Genomic DNA, 13,870 nt, shown 5'->3' with positions numbered 1-13,870 from the left:
TCTTAATAGAGTTTATCTAACAGCTCTTATCTCATTTACATTTTCTTAAAAGTTTCTTCACATCAAATTACTTTACTTGCTGACAAATTTGTAACAAATATAACAAGATTTTATGTAGCTTATATTAAACCTAGGCACAATAAAAGCGTTACACTTAATGTTGATGACTCCTAACACATGTCTATATTAATTAGATTAACAAACAATACCAGGTATTAATTTAATATTGACTATTTCCCATTTCACATGAACCTAAAATTGATGTAGCTTAATTTCTCTTGTATTTAGAATTGTTTGATTTGTAAGCACTTACTTTGCTTTAAGCCATTTAAATAGAGCTCATTTATAAATTAACCTCAGTAATATTATCCAAAGAGAAAGACAAATACTGAGACATACACATATACCCAGAGAGACAGATCTCTCATAGTTTCTGCTTGAGATTTAAAATGTCTTGGGCTTCCCTGATGGCGCAGTGTTTGAGAGTCCGCCTGCCGATGCAGGGGACACAGGTTCGTGCCCCGGTCGGGGAGGATCCCGCATGTCGCAGAGTGGCTGGGCCCGTGAGCCATGGCCGCTGAGCCTGCGCGTCCGGAGCCTGTGCTCCGCAACGGGAGAGGCCACAGCAGTGAGAGGCCCATGTACCGCCAAAAAAAAAAAAAAGTCTCTTGGTCCCTTTCTTTTTTAAAAAAAAAAAAATACTTCCCATAATTCCTTTGTAGTTATTCCATCAGTCTTTTGGGACCCAATTTGTAATAAGGGCCAGGAACGTGTCCTTTCCAGATATCCTGTCTGCTTGTCTTGCTCTTTCTTTATCTTCTTCTTTCTTTTCAAAGTTCCACTCTCCCAAGTCTCCCAATTGTTGTACTTTATTTAATGACTTTGGAGATGGGATTACCTGTCTCATTTAGCAGGAGAGTCACAATTACATGCTTGTAAGTAGGAGGAGCAGTTTTAAAAACTTTATTTCTCATTTGTACAGTCAGGGGAATGTCAGACATGTTATCTAGATGTACAATAAAAATAGCACCTTTCATAGCGTCTTCCTTTAGTCTCTGGACACAGTCTTTAAGAGTGTACCAGGGACGGTCCCTTCCAGGCCAAGCAGATTCTATAGGATATTTCTTAAGGCACCCTTCAGCGACTATTTCCAATAGATTGGAATCTACTGGGCGATTAGCTTTATCTCTAACAGCCTGTTGCACAAAAGACTCATTGCTAATGGTGCCAAATTTATGAGCATCTCCATCATCAGTTAATATTCCAGCGGCCCCTGCATCATAGATACTAACTCCCCAAGTAATTAAAGGCTCTCCTGACCTTTGAGTTAACTGTCTTAAAATATCGTTAATCTCATGCTGAGTATAATCCCCCAGAGTATCTTTTTTTATTGCATTCCTCTGAGCATCAGTTTCCATTTTACGCTGCCAAGCTTGCTGTGTCTTAAAGTTAGGCGGTTTCAGTTCTTCCTTTGACTGTGGGGCTGACTTCCATCCCAAATCATCATTTTCATCAGATTCTGATTGTGAGCTATCATCCCAGATACCTCCGTCCCATGTATCTGGGTCCCAGTCTACTCCAGCTTTAGCTATAGCCAGATGTACCTTTTATTTACTTTGCCCCGCCACTTTCGATGTGTGGCTTGGGCAACTTTAACAGTGGCTTTTTCGGCTACCTACTGGAAAGTGGAAACCTAATCAGCTAGAATATAATTTTGGCATTGAATCATGGACAGTCGTCCTTGTAAGTCACACAGATCTTTTTCCAATTGAGCTTTCTCTTCAACCAGTTTCTGCTTAGCTTAATGCACCTTACGATAGGCAGAAAGGAGGATCCAACCTTTCTGTCCCAGCGTGGTACATTCTTGCCCTTTCTCTATCAGCGTGAGCTATAAATAGTCACATCCAAAGGTTCGGCTCGCTTTGATTTAGATCTCTAGTTCTCACACAGTCCAGTCGATATGCCCCACTCTGCCACTAATGAGCTGTAAGGGAGCTCGTCCCATCCTGGAATAAAAACCTGATTAACTTCTTTCTTTTTAAAGAGAGGCATTTTGCTGTACGAATCCTGCTCATTAAATTAAAACAATTTAATGTTTTGCCAAAAGCCTGCTTTCAGTTTCAGGGTTCGTTGGGTTTGCTGGCAAAATAACCACTCATCTCACACAACTGAACAGATTTAATTAATTTTTTAATAGAAGATTACTTAAGTTCAATATACAGTCATTAGAAGGGGATGAATAAAAGTATTCGAGAGATATAACAGAGTGTACATCACCAGATTGGGCCGACACCTACATCCAGATTCAAACAGCAGCTGAGAAGTCCTGAGTAATAGCAATCTGGAGTCCCAGTGGGGAAGGGTCCTGGGTGGTGCATCCACCCCACAGGTGAGACTTCAGATTGCAGCTCTGGGGGCTTCTGTTTATAATCCCAGGCCACAAACTGATATCATCAGTTTGCGTGCAGAAATGAAGCTCTGATTTAACTGTAACAATGCTGTTGGTTTCACCACTTGAGTCACAAGATTTTCCAGACCCCGGGGACTGGCCAGGTCCCCAGGGCTCAAGAAATTCCAAAACCCACTCCCTTTCTTATCATAATTGTTGCTTGACTCGTTGGTAACAATTGTTAGGTGTGCAAGCAGTCACGCAGTCCAGGCAGGGTCACAAGTCAGTCAGAGGCCTACTTCTGCCTCTGAAGCCTGAACAAGACTACTATACTCGTTTTCCCAAAAACACATTTTGTGGCTCTGTTATGTGCATGTATAATTGTTATTTCTTCTTGCTATATCTAACTTTTTGTCAATATTTAATATCCTTTGTGTCTTGTAACCTTTTATAATTTAAAGTCTATTTTATCTGCTATTAGTAGAGCCACCTCAGCTCTTCTTTGATTAAGATTTGCATGGAATATCTTTTTCCATCCTTCTACTTTCGACCTCTTTATGTCTTCATATCTAATGTGAATCTGTTGTAGGCAACATATAGATGGATTGATATTTTTTTAAAGTCCTTTCCGCTAATCTCTGCCTTTCAGTAGGAGAGTTTAGTCCGTTTACATTTATTGTGATTACCTATCAAGAAGGAGTTACTTTCATTTATCTTTTTGTTTTCTGTGTGTCTTGCATGTTTTTGTTCCTCAGTTCCTCCATTACCATCTTTTTTAGAAATTAGTTGATTTTATTTTGTAGTGAATCATTTTGATTCTCTTTGTTTTTCTGTGTGTTTTAAAGTTATTTTATTAGTGATTATCTTGGGGATTAAAATTTACATCTTAAACTGATAACAACCTAGTTAGTTTATACAAACATTCTGCCCTTGTACACCTCTATCCCTCCCTCTTTTTATTTATTTATGTGTACATATATTTATACGATTACATCTTTATACATTGTATGCCTATTAACATAGATTTATAAGCTTTATGCATTTGTCTGCTAAATCATTTAGGAAGAAGAGAGAAATTACAAACCATACCAAATACACAATAATACTGGCTTTTATGTTTATCTATGTAGTCATGTTTACCAGTGTTGTATATTTTTTTTTAATGGCTTTGAGTTGTCCTTTCATTTTAGCCTGAAGGACTCCCTTTAGCATTTCTTATAGGACAAGTCCACTGGTAACATACACCTTCAGTTTTTGTTATTTGGAAATACCTTAATTTTCCCTTATTCTTTTTTTTTAAATTAATTAATTAATTAATTTATGGCTGCGTTGGGTCTTCATTGCTGCGCGCGGGCTTTCTCTAGTTGTGGTGAGTGGGGGCTACTCTTTCGTTGTGGTGTGCAGGCTTCTCATTGCGGTGGTTTCTCGTGTTGCAGAGCGCGGGCTCTTGGTGCATGGGCTTCAGTAGTTGTGGCACGCGAGCTCAGTAGTTGTGGTTCGTGGGCTCTAGAGCTCAGGCTCAGTAGTTGTGGCTCACGGGCTTAGTTGCTCCATGGCACGTGGGATCTTCCTGGACCAGGGCTCAAACCCGTGTCCGCTGCATTGGCAGGCGGATTCTTAACCACTGTGCCATCAGGGAAGCCCCTCCCTTCATTCCTGAAGGATAGTTTATCCAGGTATAGAGTTCTTGGTTGACAGTTTTCTTCTTTCAGGATTTTAAATACTGCCTTCTGGAGGATTCTGAGGAGAAATCAGCTGCTAATCTTATTGAAGATCTCTTGTACATTACCAGTTGCTTCTGTCTTGCTGCTTTAAATATTCTCTCGTTGTCTTTGGGTTTCAACAGTTTTATAGTGTGTTTTTGTTTTATGTGTCTTGGTGTGGTGTGAATCTTTGAGTTGATCCCACTTACACTTCATTAGGCTTCTTGCACATATATACTCCTGTCTTTCCTGAGATCTAGAAAGTTTGGGGCCATTATTTCTTCAAATATTTTTTTTCCCTTTTATTTCCTCTTTTTGGAATTTCTAAAATGTAGTTATTGTTACATTTGGGAGTGTCCCACAGGTCCCTCAAACTCTTTACTTTTACTTATTCTTTTTTCTTTTTGCCTCTCGTGTAATAATTTCAGTTGTTTTACCTTCTGGTACACTGATATTCCTTATGTGTGCTCAGATCTGCTGTTGAATCCCTCTAGTGACTTTTTCTTTTCTTTTTTTTCTAATTTATTTATTTAATTTATTTATTTTTGGCTGCATTGGGTCCTCATTGCTGTGCGGGCTTTCTCTAGTTCTGGCGAGCTGGGGCTACTCTTTGTTGTGGTGCCTGGGCTTCTAATTGCGGTGGCTTCTCTTGTTGTGGAGCACGGGCTCTAGGTGTGTGGGCTTCAGTAGTTGTGGCTCATGGGCTCTAGAGCGCAGGCTCAGTAGTTGTGGCGCAAGGGCTTAGTTGCTCCACGGCATGTGGGGTCTTCGCGGACTGGGGCACGAACCCGCGTCCCCTGCATGGCAGGCGGACTCTCAACCACTGCGCCACCAGGGAAGCCCTTTTGTTTTGTTTTGTTTTGTTGGTAAGAAGTAGATCTATTTAGAGATACAAATTCTGTAGACAGAATACAGTCCATCTCAAAAGGCAAGAGCGGCCCCAGGGCATGGGGTTGTCTTGGAAAGTGAGGGCAGCAAAGGGAGAAACACCCTTCACAGACAGAGTGTAGGCTGTCTCAGAAGGTGAGAGGCCACGGTGTTTTGTATTTTTTGTCAGATTCTCCTTTTCCTGTGATCAGGCATTGATTTTCTGTTTCTTAGTATGTTTTTAATTTTTTTGTTAAAACGACATTTGAGTATTATGTTGTGGTAACTTTATTAATTTTTTTAATAAAAAATTATTATTTTTTATTTATTTGTCTATTTGGTTGTGCCAGGTCTTTGTTGCAGCAGGCGTTCTCCTTAGTTGCGGCCGGTGGGCTCCTTAGTTGCGGGTGGTGGGGTCCTTAGTTGTGGCATGCTAAATCTTAATTGTGGCATGCATGTGGGATCTAGTTCCTTGACTAGATCCCAGGATTGAACCCAGGCCCCCTGCATTGGGAGCATGGAGTCTTTAACCAGTGCGCCACCAGGGAAGTCCCTGTTGTGGTAACTTTAGCAGTCTAACTTTCCCACTCCTCAGGTGTTGCTAGTTTTTGCTCATTGAGTGTGAGAGCCTTCCATTTGTGACTTTTACAGATAAATTTTCGAAATGTGTATTCCTTATTGTATGTGATAATTGAAGTTTCTGTTCAGTTATATCTGCAGTTATACAGTGACCTGACAAAGATTTCCTTAAATGTCTGGCTCCCAAAAGGGGAAAAATGAAAACAAGTACTGTTCTCTTAAATCTCCTGGAAGCTGCTTCAGCCTGTGGGTGTTGGAACAATGGTCACCAGCCTCTGCCTGCTCCTCAGTGATCAAAAGCAGCCGTCATCAGTCAGAACACACAACCCCAATATTTGGAGGACAAGATCTTTATTGTGTCCACCCTAGCCTCCAGCAAGCTATATCCGGAATGAAGGTAGCCATGCCACTGTTGCTTGCTGTGAGGCTGGGGGTTGGGTAGGTGCTACACAAAAGTCTTAAATTTACCAGTGTTCACCAGCCTCTTCATCAAGCTCTACCTTGGAAGTTTCATGTTTTCCAGCTAGACTCCAGAGTTCCAAAAGTTACTTCAGACAGTTTCTGCCAGCTCATTAGTTGTTTGGGTGAAGGGATGGATTCCTGAAGCCTCCTTCTCTACCATCTTATATGAAATCAATCCACTAAATTGTCTTTTAATTTCTAATTGTTTGCTGCTAGCATAGAAAAATATAATTGGCTTTTGTATATTGACCTTGTATCCTATGATCTTGTGAAATTCACATAGTAGTTTTAGAAGTTGTTTGTAGATAGCTAAGTATTTTCTATGTATTTTATGTATGTATAAAGTATTTCTATTAGATTATCTATGGATAGAGAAAGTCTTGTTTTTTTCTGGTCTTTATGCTTTTAAAAAATTTTTCTTGCTTTACTATACTGACTGATAAAATGTTGAATAGAAACGGTGAGAATGGACATCTTTGCCTTATTTTGATTATATGAGGGAAATGTTCAGGATTTCACATTGACTGTGATGTCAGCTATAGTTTTTTGGGGGTTTTCATAAATGCTCTTTAGCAGGTTTTTCATAAATGCTCTTGAGCATGTGAGGAAGTTTTTTTCAGATTTTTATTTGTGAGAGTTTTAAATTATGAGTGGGTGTTGAATTTTGTTGAGTGTCTTCCTGTATGGTTTTATTCCTTTCTTCTGTTAATATGACGGATTACATTGATTGATTCTACAGATAGTTAGTCAGCCTTGCATCCCACACTTTGTCATATTATTCCGTCTGTATGTCACTGAATTTGTTTTGCTAAACTTTTATTTATTTATTTATTTTTGGCTGCATTGGGTCTTCATTGCTGCGCGCGGGCTTTCTTTAGTTGTGGCGAGCGGCGGCTACTCTTTGTTGTGGTGTGTGGGCTTCTCATTGCAGTGGCTTCTCTTGTTGCAGAGCATGGGCTCTAGGCGCATGGGCTTCAGTAGTTGTGGCACGTGGCCTCAGTAGTTGGGGCTCATGGGCTCTAGAGCGCAGGCTCAGTAGTTGTGGCGCACGGGTTAGTTGCTCCGTGGCATGTGGAATCTTTCCGGACCAGGGCTCAAACCCGTGTCCCCTGAATTGGCAGGCAGATTCTTAACCACTGCGCCACCAGGGAAGTCCCTGTTTTGTTAAACTTTTAAAAGGGATGTTTGTGTCTGTGTTCATGAAGGATATTGGTCTATATATATATATTTTTTTTTCTTTCTGTCTTTTCTTTCATTTGTTTTTTCTTTCTCTATGGTTCTTTTTTAGTTCTTGTTATCAGGGTTACCTGACCTCATAAAACAAGTTGGAAAGTGTTCTTTCTCTTCTCATTTTCTGAAAGAATTTGTGCAAGATTGGTGTTATTTCTTCCTTAAATGTTAGATAGAATTTACTAGTAAAATCATCTGTGTCTGGACTTTTCTTTGTGGAAAGAGTTGTGATAAATTCAGTTTTCTTCATAGATATAGGTCTATTCAGATTTTATGTTAATCTTGTGTCAGTTTTGGTAAATTGTATTTTTTAAGGAATTTATCCATTTTGTCTAAGTTGTTGAACTTATTGGTATGCAGTTGTTCATAATATTACCTTATTTTTCTTTCAGTGCCTGTAGGATCTGAAGTGATATCCCTGTTTTTCATCCCTGATAGTGGTAATTTGTGTGTTTTCTTTTCACTGATCAGTTTCTTTAGAGATTTTTATCAGCTTTATTGATTTTTTTTTTTTTTTGGCTCTGTTATTCATTCTCTCTCTCTCTCTGTCTCTCAGTGAGTTCTCGTATCTTATTTCCTTCCTTCTACTTACTTTGGTCTTTTTCTAGCTTATTAAGGAGAACCTTAAGTCATTAATTTTATATTTTCACTTTTAAAGCTAAAAAATTTTAGCGTTGCTTTAGCTGCATCAGTATAGTACATATTTTTATTTTTTTAATGAACACTGATTTTATTACATTTTTAATATTTTTTAATTTATTTTTTTGGCTGCACCACGTGGCATGGAATCTTAGTTCCCTGACCAGGGATCAAACCCATGTCCCCTGCATTGGAAGCATGGAGTCTTAACCAGTAGACCACCAGGGAAGTCCCTGTAGTATATATTTTTAAATTGATTTCTCATATATTACCTCACCCTGAAAAGTAGGACATACAGTCTCGAGTCTAGCTTCTTGTCAGGGAAAATAAGGTGAATTGGTGTATTGAAGGGTACACAACTTATTAATCATGGGATTGATGGTTGCTTCCAGGTTGAGTTCCACTTTTTTTCTTTTTAATATAGTTTTTGACTCCCAGAATCATGAGAGCTCTCTACATGTTCATGCTGTTCAGTTCCTTGTATCACATGAAGGTCAGGAAAGGAAGCTGAGAGAGTGGAGAGATTTGGAACATGCTCTTAAGGAGTGACGTTTCTTTGGAGCTATACACTTTCCTGAGTTGGGAAGTTGTTGTGTGGGTGAAAGTTAGTCCCTCCTCTGTCTAGAACTATGAGTTATTTATGAGGTAGATAGAAGTTCTTTTCTGATTTTTAAAAAATACATTTATTTATTTATTTAGGCTGTGTCGGGTCTTAGTTGCGGCACATGTGATCTTCGTTGCCGCGTGTGAGATCTTTAGTTGCGGCATGCAGGATCTTAGTTGAGGCATGCAGGATCTTAGTTGTGGGATGTAGTTCCCTGACCACGGATCGAACCCAGGCCCTTTGCATTGGGAGTTCGGAGTCTTAACCACTGGACCACCAGGAAGTCCCTCTTTTCTGATGTTTAAAGGTGCTTAAAAGTACCTTTTAAAATTCTGGTGTTTCACTGGAGGGTAGAAGACAGAATCTGTCTTGACAGAGCAGTCAAACTCTGTTGCATTTTGTGAGGCATTAAACAGGTCATTTGCCTCTTCTGTTTACAGGCTTTCCCCACATTCACTGTCATTTTGCATGTTGCTCATCTGCTTCTGGGTACTTGCTAATAAAATCTTTACCCACAGGATAGATGTTCAGATATGTCATAGTGTGGCCGTGAATTGTATGTGGTTCTAAGTGGAGGGACTACCTGTTGAATTTGTGCTCTGAAATCTCCTTGCATTGTTTTCTGAATGTCTGACTATATAAGGAAATATGCTATGTGGGCCTTGAAGGGGAGAGGTCTCACAGGAGGTCAGGAACATAGGATACTAAGAACATGGTCCTTGGAGGAGAACCTAAGTTGGTCTCAGCCCCTTTGTGGGAATAGCCGCAGATTATCCCAAAATAGCAAAACTCAGCAGTGCTATATTTTGTGGTGGACACTTCATTGTATCCCCCAACTACAGCTGAACACAATACAGTGCCCATGTCTGAGGAATTTGGTTTTTGATTATAGTTTCAGGTAATCTGCAGAGTAGTATAGTATCAAGACCTTTAAGTATGTGATTTCACCACCAAAGGCAGCCCTCTGGATTGTAGCCATCTTTGATTTTTAGGTGTATATTGCCTCTTGGTGTGCCTCTTTTAAATAGTACAGAATTCGGTGATTTAAAACTCCTTTGGAGTTGTAACAGTTGTGTGGTATCATTGAGATGTCACAGGAAAGACAGGAGCTATTATGCCTAATTCCTTACTCTGGAGATTTTCTTGTTTAAAGCTAGTAGTCATCTTTCATGGCAGGGGGTGGGGGATCTACATGAGGCCCCCAAGTAATCTGAAAAGCTCAATGCTGTGACCAGAACTTTGACTTCACCTCTCCTAGGTACAGGAGATTTTATTTCCATGTTTTACCTCTTTAACAGGACACATGTGAATATCACTAGTACAAGGTAGCAGATTTGTACCTGGAGTGACTTGCAGTTATAAACTCAGAGTTACAGCTAATTGAAATTTGGGTGAGTGACAAGAATTATTTTTCTTTTGTTTATCTTCTGAAATAGAGCAGGTTTTATTCAAAAAAAATTTTATGGTGGGAAATCTCAAGTAGGGAGGTGTCTACATCAGTTTCCCAGTCACCTTAGGGTGTGTTCACTTCTGCCTCAGCCCTGTCAGCTTGCCTCCACTGTGCTCAGCTTCTCTTTTAGTTGAGCTGCAATAGGATGGTAGTAAAGAAAAGGAACTAGAGTTACCAGTCATGTCAGGAACCTAGGTTGCTAGAACAAGCCTTGTACTGTTCCTTTGCATCTTTCAGTTGTGCAGAAGCTTCTGTCTTCAGCTTTGGGTCTTCAGTGGGATCAGTAGTATGAGATAATAAGTCTGGAAAGCTCCCCATTCCATACATTAGCATTTTAGACAGTCTCATTTTAAGTGTTCTTTGGTTTTGTGTTCCTTTTTGAACCATTTCTCCTATCCTTCTACATGTGTGCTTTCTAGGTATGACCATGTTTGTATTCAGTTCTAACTGTGCTAGGCAGAGACTTACCTGATCCAGGTATGGCTTGCCTGAACTGACTAGTCACAGCACAGGTATTTCTTTGGATTCTTGTTAAAGAATAATCCCATACAAATTGTGAGCAGACACTGTTTCTGGTGAGAAGGATGGGGCGCCTTTGTTTCCCCTTTTTGGTGTTTTCTAGTTTTGATTTCCCTATATCACTTTGGACCTGTGTTCTTAAAATTCTGTCCTCAAACCTCCTTACTTACACTCTTTTGAGCAAGTTGAAATAGACACTTTCAAAAGGATCTTCACTAAAAAAAAAAAAAGAAAAGAAAGAAAGTGTATATATATACACATATACATATATATATATATGTCTGGGGAAGCACAAGTTTCTAATCTTTAGAAATACAGTAAAAAAAGGAAAGGGGTTCACTGGATTTTACTTAGATTCTCTCTTTGTCCTAAATTAATTCTGTTCTGGCTGTTTCTTGATGAGCTGGCACATCTCAGGCATCCTGCCAAGTTTCCTTTCCTCCCTGTTTGCTCTCAGCCTGGTGTCCTCAGGAGGATGCCACTGTGCCCCTTGCTCCTAGATAGGACCAAGATGTCTAAACAGTCCTTCCTCTTCTCTGAGGATAAACAAAATAGATACCTTTAAGCCTTTTTCCCCCTTCTCCTTTTTTCAAACCTCCCAGATTGCTCTAGGCCTTTGCACATATTTCTGGTTTCTAGGTGAGGGATGTCCCAGTCCCTGGTAGATTGGAAGGGCAGGCTCAGGTTGGCAGCCATACTTACCTCAAGAACGATGCCTATATTTCTGTCTTCCTTAAAGGAGAGGTTTGTGAGCATCTGCTTGAAACAGTCCTTAGGGGTGAAGGAAGGAGGATTGTTCTCTTTCACCCTCATAAATATACCTAATCTATATCAGTACCTACAGTCTCATACGTAAAAGCACTAATCGACTTGAATTTTGGAAAGCATTAGGTTCCCTTGATTTTATATGCTTCAGAGAACAAACGTGCTTTCATGTTAGTTTTCAGCTGTAGTTTTGGGTTTTTTTGTCCTTGAATTTGAGAGTATTTCAGTATCTTTTCCTGTTAGAGTCCATATTAGCTTATTATTTCTGAAATAGTTAGAAATTAGTTTTCATAAAGTCCAGAGCTATGCAACCAGAGCTTTATGTGTTGTTCTTTTCTGTTAGAGTGACTTATCAGTCCATTGTGTTCTTTTCAGTTACGAGTGATTTTGCTGTTTTTCCCTTGGATTGTATCGGAGAGTAAAAAACAAATGAAAGATACATTATTGCCAAAATTTTACTTAGCATTCCTGTCTTATCAAGTTTAAATTACTTTTAAAAGACTTTTAAAAGACTAAGTAGGACTTTCTGGTAGCGCAGTGGTTAAGAATCCTCCTGCCAATGCAGGGGACAGGGGTTTGAGACCTGGTCTGGGAAGATCCCATGTGTTGCGGAGCCGCTAAGCCCCGTACTCCACAACTACTGAGGATGCAGTCTGGAGCCCGCGAGCCACAACTGTTGTGGCACACGGGCTCAGTAGTTGTGGATCGCGGGTTCTAGAGCGCAGGCTCAGTAGTTGTGGTGATTGGGCTTAGGCGGCTCCACGGCAAGTGAGATCTTCCCAGACCAGGTCTCAAATCTGTGTCCCCTGCATTGGCAGGAGGATTCTTAACCACTGTGCCACCAGGGAAGCCCTCATATGCTTTTTTAAGGGCGTGATACTTTGTCATTATGCTTTTAGTGCTTAAGTGGGTATATTTAATTTTAGAAGAGGTAGTAGAAATACTGGATTTTTAAACCAGTTTTAATGAAAATTTGAGGAAATTTGCAAATATACCTGTTCAATGTGAAGGTACTAAGTATGCTTCTCTTTACAAAAAGATTGTATATCAAACCCAAGTGGTTAATCTCAGGCTATAAAAATACATTGGCCACAGAATTTCCAATTCTTTTTTCTTTTTTTTGGCCACACCACGCAGCATGTGGGATCTTAGTTCCCCGATCAGGGATCAAACCCCAGTCCCCTGCATTGGAAGCGCGGAGTCTTCCGCTGGACCGCCAGGGACGTCCCAGAATTTCTACTTCTAACCAAGCTCCTTAGAGTGCATGTCTGCTGGTCTGCATTTTGGGTGTGTGTCTGTGCTTGCCAGACTAACAAAGTAGGTGACCAGGTATTGTCTTTCTCTTGCTGTGAAGACAGTGCTTTCCTAGTTCTTAAAATAGTTTGGACCTCATTCGCCACCATATCTGATTGCAATTTCTCTTTCTTTGCCAGTGCTTTTATTCATTGCCACTTTCTAGCTTTGCTGTGTTGTTGAATTAAAACAAACAAAACTACTTATATCTCCTAAATTTGGTTCAAGTTCTTTGATGTGGTTTATTCTTTATGATTGAGATTATCTGTATGTTTGCCTGATTTTTTTGCCCCTTGTTTCTCTTTTGTATCATTAATGAAAATGATCTAATCATCCTCCCTCATAGGATGATTCTTTTTTCCTTCCATATCTAGTTTAGTTTCTGTTGTTGTCATTCTTATCCAGGTACATTTAAACATCTTTTTCTTTCATATATCAACTCTTTTTCGAGTCAAAACACAGAATTTTGCGTTCTTTTTATTTCTTTGGTTTGGAATTCTATCCTTTGGTTAACATACTTCTCTGTAAAGGCACGTTAACTCTTTGTTCTGGGTTTGGTAGCCCTAGGTTAGAAGTCTGTAAACTTTTCTGATTTACAATCCTAATAGTAAAAAAAAAAAAAAAAAGACCTTGTCCTGTCATAAACATTTTTCATATGTTGTATACTTACCCTACTGTACACATCTGTTATATAATCATATACATGCATTCATTTATTCAGCTGTTTTTATTGTGTGGCTACCACATGCCAGACACTGCTCCAGGCAGTTTGGATAAAATATAGTGAAAAAACAAAGAGCCTTTCCTTCATGGAGCTGACATCATAATAATAATAAACCACAGACATTATCAATAAATAAAATATATAACATGTCAGAAGGGGATAAGTGCCATGAAAAAAAGAAAAAGTAGAGCAGATTAAGGGGGATGGAACATCCAGGCGTGGTTGCAGTTTAAACTTAGGGAGGTTAGGGTAGACCTAATTGAGAGAGACATTTGGGCACAGACTTTTTTTCTGGCTGCGTTGGGTCTTCATTGCTGCGCACGGGCTTTCTCTAGTGGTGAGTGGGGTTACTCTTCACTGCGGTGCGCAGGCTTCTCATTGCGGTGGCTTCTCTTGTTGTGGAGCACGGGCTCTAGACGTGCAGGCTTCAGTAGTTGTGGCACGTGGGCTCAGCAGTTGTGGCTTGCGGACTCTAGAGCTCAGGCTCAGTAGTTGTGGTGCACAGGCTTAGTTGCTTCACAGCATGTGGGATCTTCCCGGACCAGGGCTCGAACCCCTGTCCCCTGAATTGGTAGGTGGATTCTTAACCACTGCACTACCAGGGAAGTCCTGAGCCAAGATTTTTGAAGGAGGTAAGGGAGTTAGC

At 40.0% G+C, this 13,870-nt stretch overlaps 1 protein-coding gene across 4 annotated transcripts in view; it reads left to right on the top strand.

Annotated features, from left to right (window-relative positions):
* Nucleotides 1–13,870, top strand: part of IP6K1 (inositol hexakisphosphate kinase 1) — a 72,934-nt gene that overhangs the window by 25,708 nt on the left and 33,356 nt on the right. The window contains exon 1 of one of the 4 annotated variants that reach the window (XM_022573127.3): nt 9,772–9,864. The exons of the other annotated variants lie outside the window; for them this stretch is intronic. The gene's annotated coding sequence lies outside the window, so the exon portion shown is untranslated. Of the gene's footprint in view, nt 1–9,771; nt 9,865–13,870 lie in introns of those variants that run through there. 4 annotated transcript variants of the gene reach the window in all.

This window comes from Delphinapterus leucas, chromosome 10 (genome assembly GCF_059928025.1).
Source record: "Delphinapterus leucas isolate spDelLeu-1000000601 "Yukka" chromosome 10, BTC_Dleu_Yukka2, whole genome shotgun sequence".
NCBI classification, from domain to species: Eukaryota; Metazoa; Chordata; class Mammalia; order Artiodactyla; family Monodontidae; genus Delphinapterus; species Delphinapterus leucas.
This window is presented reverse-complemented; position numbering and strand designations above follow the sequence as displayed.